We start from the raw sequence: 8,288 nt of genomic DNA on the forward strand, positions 1-8,288 counted from the left end.
TTGGTGTGTCGGATCCTTGTCAATATTGGTGTGTCGGATCCTTGTCAATATTGGTGTGTCGGATCCTTGTCAGTTTGGTGTGTCGGATCCTTGTCAATATTGGTGTGTCGGATCCTTGTCAATATTGGTGTGTCGGATCCTTGTCAATATTGGTGTGTCGGATCCTTGTCAATATTGGTGTGTCGGATCCTTGTCAATATTGGTGTGTCGGATCCTTGTCAATATCGGTGTGTCGGATCCTTGTCAATATTGGTGTGTCGGATCCTTGTCAATATTGGTGTGTCGGACCCTTGTCAATATTGGTGTGTCGGATCCTTGTCAATATTGGTGTGTCGGATCCTTGTCAATATTGGTGTGTCGGACCCTTGTCAATATTGGTGTGTCTGATCCATGTCAATATTGGTGTGTCGGATCCTTGTCAATATTGGTGTGTCTGATCCTTGTCAGTATTGGTGTGTCGGATCCTTGTCAATATTGGTGTGTCGGATCCTTGTCAATATTGGTGTGTCGGATCCTTGTCAATATTGGTGTGTCGGATCCTTGTCAATATTGGTGTGTCGGATCCTTGTCAATATTGGTGTGTCGGATCCTTGTCAGTATTGGTGTGTCGGATCCTTGTCAGTATTGGTGTGTCGGATCCTTGTCAATATTGGTGTGTCGGATCCTTGTCAATATTGGTGTGTCGGATCCTTGTCAATATTGGTGTGTCGGATCCTTGTCAATATTGGTGTGTCGGATCCTTGTCAATATTGGTGTGTCTGATCCTTGTCAATATTGGTGTGTCGGATCCTTGTCAATATTGGTGTGTCGGATCCTTGTCAGTATTGGTGTGTCGGATCCTTGTCAGTATCGGTGTGTCGGATCCTTGTCAATATCGGTGTGTCGGATCCTTGTCAATATTGGTGTGTCGGATCCTTGTCAGTATTGGTGTGTCGGATGCTTGTCAATATTGGTGTGTCGGATCCTTGTCAGTATTGGTGTGTCGGATCCTTGTCAGTATTGGTGTGTCGGATCCTTGTCAATATTGGTGTGTCGGATCCTTGTCATTATTGGTGTGTCGGATCCTTGTCAATATTGGTGTGTCGGATCCTTGTCAATATTGGTGTGTCGGATCCTTGTCAGTTTGGTGTGTCGGATCCTTGTCAATATTGGTGTGTCGGATCCTTGTCAATATTGGTGTGTCGGATCCTTGTCAATATTGGTCAATACTCCAAGCTGTAAAATCGGTATGGTATCGGAAGTGAAAAAGTAGGGACATCCCTAAATGTTATAATTCATGTTTTGGAGTGTGCTATCCAGCATTGCTGCGTGTAACCATGGCAACCGTCCTGCAGCCACAGCTGTGCCATTGACTTCTCGCCTCCAAGTCCGCTAATGGCTCCTAGTGGGGTCGCGTGACCTGGGCCCGCCGCACCTCTTCCCCGCTCCGCAGGTGCACCGATAGCAAAAACAAAGTTTGCGGGCGACGCATAACTAAAGACTCAGTCAGGTGTGTAAGTGATGTTTACCCTCAATGTGCACCTGCAGCATGGTGCGCTTGTTTACCTGCGCTAAAAGCCTCCAATTGCCGTCTAATTGTTGCCCGTCTGAGAGCTGACAGCGAGCCACAAAGCCAGGTACGTTACATCATGGCGTGATGACGGTCTTGTGGCGTGATGACGGTCTTGCGGCGTGATGACGGTCTTGCGGCGTGATGACGGTCTTGTGGCGTGATGACGGTCTCGTGGCGTGATGACGGTCTCGTGGCGTGATGACGGTCTTGTGGTGTGATGACGGTCTTGTGGCGTGATGATGGTCTTGTGGCGTGATGAGAGCTCGGAGAGAAAAGAGTAAATATGGGCTAGAATAAAGATAAGTGCCAAGTTTGATCCTGAGGGAAGTGAGAGCCGACAATCCTGCTTGTGAAGATAACACATGTTTTGGGAGGCTGATCCACTATTGTATTACAGGCAGCTGCCTGGCTATTGTAGGCTAATCTGGAATCTTTAGGCCCCGGCTGCGGTTATGAGCAGCTGTCTGCGCTAATCTGCCTCGCTATCTTTTTAGCCCTCGTTTAGCGCTCTGATCCGCTCCCGTTATGCTTTTGCCTCCCCGCTCAAATGTGCCAGTGAGCTTGGCAAGCTGTGCCGGAATGTCTCCTCTCCCAAGCCACGCTCTGTTGCAACTAGGGATGAGGACCCTTGACATTTCAACCGCTACAGCACCAGTTACCAATACTTGGTACCGCTACTCAACGGTGACAATTTATACACACAAAATTATTATCTATGGTATGTTGCCTAGAGTGTTGTTATGGTTTGGAGGAGGGAGTTGTGACGGCACAGAACTACAAGGGGGCAATATTGCTCTTTGTATTCATTATAAGTCTATATAAACAATATAATAAATAATGAGCAATATAATTTACTTAAACAACAAAAGAATGGTGTGTGAGTGAACTAGATCCAAAAAGGGGTGTATGGTAGAAGACTATGTGTATAAATAATTAGCTGTTGAGTATTACCAAATGTTGAAACGATGAGGAACACGGCAGGAAGGCAGTCCGTGGGGCAGTCAGATGATCCAGGGCAAGAGAGAGGCGTCAGAGTCCGTGTCCATGCGAGAGGGGGTGGAGATCCAGGAGGCAGTCAGGGAAACAGGAGGGGACAAGGAATGACGAGACACACAGCAATGTCAACGCGGGAACGGAGGTCTGCAGTAGGATGGACAGAGAGGACACGAGACAATCGAAAATGACGGGGAAGAAAAACAGAGAGAGAGGGAGGGAGAGAGCATAAAGCTGGGTTGGCTTACAGAAGGTTATATTCCGGCGAGGGATGGCAGGTTGTGCAGGCTTATGAAGGCAGGTCTGGTCATCAGGGCGTGTCTCAAGGAAAAACGAGTTTGAGCCCGCGCCGTGACAGAAGTAGCTTTTTCCAGAAAGCTGAATGTGCTATGTTGCGCCCAACAAAGTGTTTATACTGTAAATATTGTACTTATTGCACACCAGCTGCAACAATAAAAAAATTATAGAGTGTATATAAGCCACACCCATTCCATTTTAGGAAAGAAATAGATCATTAAATATATTGTCCACATAGGACTATAAACCACAGTCAAAGTCCTCACACTTGTGGTCCCTCCATGTTGTCCTTGTGGCTTGTGCAGCCCTTTGAGACATTTGGGATTAAGGACTGGAAAGGTCAACTTTGATTGATTTGGTTGCTCCAAGCCTTAATTGTGTGTGTGTGTGTGTGTGTGTGTGTGTGTGTGTGTGTGTGTGTGTGTGTGTGTGTGTGTGTGTGTGTGTGTGTGTGTGTGTGTGTGTGTGTGTGTGTGTGTGTGTGTGTGTGTGTGTGTGTGTGTGTGTGTGTGTGTGTGTGTGTGTGTGTGTGTGTGTGTGTGTGTGTGTGTGTGTGTGTGTGTGTGTGTCTGGAGTTATTAGGAGAACACAAACAAAGTTCATATTTCATATTCCTAAATTGGCATAATTGTTGTCCCTAGAGTTTAGAGTCTAGCACCAAGCAAAAATAGATTTCAAACAACAAATGCATGACAGGAAGAGAACTCTAATGAACATGGCCGTCCTAATTGCTTGCTAATCATTGTTTGCTAATCATTGTTTTAATTGTCATCAATGATATGTTTTTTCATGTTGATGAGCGATGCAACCTAATACAATGTACTGTATGTACTGTACTTAGATGCAACCTAATACAATGTACTGTATGTACTGTACTTAGATGCAACCTAATACAATGTACTGTATGTACTGTACTTAGATGCAACCTAATACAATGTACTGTATGTACTGTACTTAGATGCAACCTAATACAATGTACTGTATGTACTGTACTTAGATGCAACATAATACAATTTACTGTATGTACTGTACTTAGATGCAACATAATATGTGTAATGTGTATAATATGTGTAATGTATATAATATGTGTAATGTGTATAATATGTGTAATGTATATAATATGTTTAATGTGTATAATATGTGTAATGTATATAATATGTGTAATGTATATAATATGTGTAATGTGTATATGTGTAATTTATATAATATGTGTAATGTATATAATATGTGTAATGTATATAATATGTGTAGTGTACCACATACGTGTAATGTGTATAATATGTGTAATGTGTATAATATGTGTAATGTATATAATATGTGTAATGTGTATAATATGTGTAATGTATATAATATGTGTAATGTGTATAATATGTGTAATGTATATAATATGTGTAATGTGTATAATATGTGTAATATATATAATATGTGTAATGTGTATAATATGTGTAATGTATATAATATGTGTAATGTGTATATGTGTAATGTATATATGTGTAATGTATATAATATGTGTAGTGTACCACATACGTGTAATGTGTATAATATGTGTAATGTGTATATGTGTAATGTGTATAATATGTGTAATGTGTATAATATGTGTAATGCATATAATATGTGTAATGTGTATAATATGTGTAATGTATATAATATGTGTAATGTATATATATAATATGTGTAATGTATATAATATGTGTACTGTATATAATATGTGTAATGTATATAATATGTGTAATGTATATATATAATATGTGTAATGTGTATAATATGTGTAATGTATATAATATGTGTAGTGTATATAATATGTGTAGTGTACCACATACGTGTAATGTGTATAATATGTGTAATGTGTAATGTATATAATATGTGTAATGTGTATATGTGTAATGTATATAATATGTGTAATGTGTATAATATGTGTAATGTATATAATATGTGTAATGTATATATATAATATGTGTAATGTATATAATATGTGTAATGTGTATATGTGTAATGTATATCATATGTGTAGTGTATATAATATGTGTAATGTATATAATATGTGTAATGTATATATATATAATATGTGTAATGTGTATAATATGTGTAATGTATATAATATGTGTAGTGTATATAATATGTGTAGTATACCACATACGTGTAATGTGTATAATATGTGTAATGTGTATATGTGTAATGTATATAATATGTGTAATGTGTATATGTGTAATGTATATAATATGTGTAATGTGTATAATATGTGTAATGTATATAATATGTGTAATGTATATATATAATATGTGTAATGTATATAAAATGTGTAATGTATATAATATGTGTAATGTATATCATATGTGTAGTGTATATAATATGTGTAATGTATATAATATGTGTAATGTATATATATAATATGTGTAATGTATATAATATGTGTAATGTATATAATATGTGTAATGTACATCATATGTGTAGTGTATATAATATGTGTAGTGTATATAATATGTGTAATGTATATATATAATATGTGTAATGTGTATAATATGTGTAATGTATATAATATGTGTAATGTATATATATAATATGTGTAATGTATATAATATGTGTAATGTATATCATATGTGTAGTGTATATAATATGTGTAATGTATATAATATGTGTAATGTATATATATAATATGTGTAATGTGTATAATATGTGTAATGTATATAATATGTGTAATGTATATAATATGTGTAATGTATATATATAATATGTGTAATGTGTATAATATGTGTAATGTATATAATATGTTTAATGTGTATAATATGTGTAATGTATATAATATGTGTAATGTATATAATATGTGTAATGTGTATATGTGTAATTTATATAATATGTGTAATGTATATAATATGTGTAATGTATATAATATGTGTAGTGTACCACATACGTGTAATGTGTATAATATGTGTAATGTGTATAATATGTGTAATGTATATAATATGTGTAATGTGTATAATATGTGTAATGTATATAATATGTGTAATGTGTATAATATGTGTAATGTATATAATATGTGTAATGTGTATAATATGTGTAATATATATAATATGTGTAATGTGTATAATATGTGTAATGTATATAATATGTGTAATGTGTATATGTGTAATGTATATATGTGTAATGTATATAATATGTGTAGTGTACCACATACGTGTAATGTGTATAATATGTGTAATGTGTATATGTGTAATGTGTATAATATGTGTAATGTGTATAATATGTGTAATGCATATAATATGTGTAATGTGTATAATATGTGTAATGTATATAATATGTGTAATGTATATATATAATATGTGTAATGTATATAATATGTGTACTGTATATAATATGTGTAATGTATATAATATGTGTAATGTATATATATAATATGTGTAATGTGTATAATATGTGTAATGTATATAATATGTGTAGTGTATATAATATGTGTAGTGTACCACATACGTGTAATGTGTATAATATGTGTAATGTGTAATGTATATAATATGTGTAATGTGTATATGTGTAATGTATATAATATGTGTAATGTGTATAATATGTGTAATGTATATAATATGTGTAATGTATATATATAATATGTGTAATGTATATAATATGTGTAATGTGTATATGTGTAATGTATATCATATGTGTAGTGTATATAATATGTGTAATGTATATAATATGTGTAATGTATATATATATAATATGTGTAATGTGTATAATATGTGTAATGTATATAATATGTGTAGTGTATATAATATGTGTAGTATACCACATACGTGTAATGTGTATAATATGTGTAATGTGTATATGTGTAATGTATATAATATGTGTAATGTGTATATGTGTAATGTATATAATATGTGTAATGTGTATAATATGTGTAATGTATATAATATGTGTAATGTATATATATAATATGTGTAATGTATATAAAATGTGTAATGTATATAATATGTGTAATGTATATCATATGTGTAGTGTATATAATATGTGTAATGTATATAATATGTGTAATGTATATATATAATATGTGTAATGTATATAATATGTGTAATGTATATAATATGTGTAATGTACATCATATGTGTAGTGTATATAATATGTGTAGTGTATATAATATGTGTAATGTATATATATAATATGTGTAATGTGTATAATATGTGTAATGTATATAATATGTGTAATGTATATATATAATATGTGTAATGTATATAATATGTGTAATGTATATCATATGTGTAGTGTATATAATATGTGTAATGTATATAATATGTGTAATGTATATATATAATATGTGTAATGTGTATAATATGTGTAATGTATATAATATGTGTAATGTATATAATATGTGTAATGTATATATATAATATGTGTAATGTGTATAATATGTGTAATGTGTATATGTGTAATGTATATAATATGTGTAATGTGTATATGTGTAATGTATATAATATGTGTAATGTGTATAATATGTGTAATGTATATAATATGTGTAATGTATATATATAATATGTGTAATGTATATAAAATGTGTAATGTATATAATATGTGTAATGTATATCATATGTGTAGTGTATATAATATGTGTAATGTATATAATATGTGTAATGTATATATATAATATGTGTAATGTATATAATATGTGTAATGTATATAATATGTGTAATGTACATCATATGTGTAGTGTATATAATATGTGTAGTGTATATAATATGTGTAATGTATATATATAATATGTGTAATGTGTATAATATGTGTAATGTATATAATATGTGTAATGTATATATATAATATGTGTAATGTATATAATATGTGTAATGTATATCATATGTGTAGTGTATATAATATGTGTAATGTATATAATATGTGTAATGTATATATATAATATGTGTAATGTGTATAATATGTGTAATGTATATAATATGTGTAATGTATATAATATGTGTAATGTATATATATAATATGTGTAATGTGTATAATATGTGTAATGTATATAATATGTGTAATGTATATATATAATATGTGTAATGTATATAATATGTGTAATGTATATCATATGTGTAGTGTATATAATATGTGTAATGTATATAATATGTGTAATGTATATATATAATATGTGTAATGTGTATAATATGTGTAATGTATATAATATGTGTAGTGTATATCATATGTGTAATGTATATAATATGTGTAATGTATATATATAATATGTGTAATGTGTATAATTTGTGTAATGTATGAAATATGTGTAGTGTATATAATATGTGTAATGTATATAATATGTGTAGTGTACCACATACGTGTAATGTGTATAATATGTGTAATGTGTATATGTGTAATGTGTATAATATGTGTAATGTATATAATATGTGTAATGTGTATAATATGTGTAATGTATATAATATGCGTAGTGTATATATTATGTGTAATGTATATAATA

Source organism: Entelurus aequoreus, linkage group LG12 (genome assembly GCF_033978785.1).
Source record: "Entelurus aequoreus isolate RoL-2023_Sb linkage group LG12, RoL_Eaeq_v1.1, whole genome shotgun sequence".
NCBI classification, from domain to species: domain Eukaryota; kingdom Metazoa; phylum Chordata; class Actinopteri; order Syngnathiformes; family Syngnathidae; genus Entelurus; species Entelurus aequoreus.